We start from the raw sequence: 316 nt of genomic DNA, 5'->3' as shown, positions 1-316 counted from the left end.
TACATCAGTGGGCCAGGCATGATGGCTTACGCCTATAATCCCAGGATTTTGGGAGGCTGAGGCAGGAGGATTACTTGAGCCTAAGAGTTCAAGACTAGCCTGGGCAACATAGACCCCATCTCTACAAAAACAAAACAGAAAAATTAGCTGGGTGTAGTTAGTGCACACCTGTGGTCCCAGCTACTCGGGAGGCTGATATGGGAGGATCGCTTGAGCCCAGGAGGTCAAGGTTGCAGTGAGCTGTGATCATGCCACTGTACTCCAGCCTAGATGAGAGTGAGATCCCATCTCAAAATCAAGATAATGTTTTAAAAAT

The 316-nt window shown here is 47.8% G+C and overlaps 1 protein-coding gene across 1 annotated transcript in view; it reads left to right on the top strand.

The window, feature by feature from the left end:
• Window positions 1–316, top strand: part of SFI1 (Sfi1 homolog, spindle assembly associated (yeast)) — a 133,423-nt gene that overhangs the window by 126,905 nt on the left and 6,202 nt on the right.

This window comes from Colobus angolensis, unplaced genomic scaffold (genome assembly GCF_000951035.1).
Source record: "Colobus angolensis palliatus isolate OR3802 unplaced genomic scaffold, Cang.pa_1.0 Scaffold171, whole genome shotgun sequence".
NCBI lineage: Eukaryota > Metazoa > Chordata > Mammalia > Primates > Cercopithecidae > Colobus > Colobus angolensis.
Note: the sequence above shows the minus strand (reverse complement) of the source record. Positions and strands in the feature narration are given on the sequence as shown.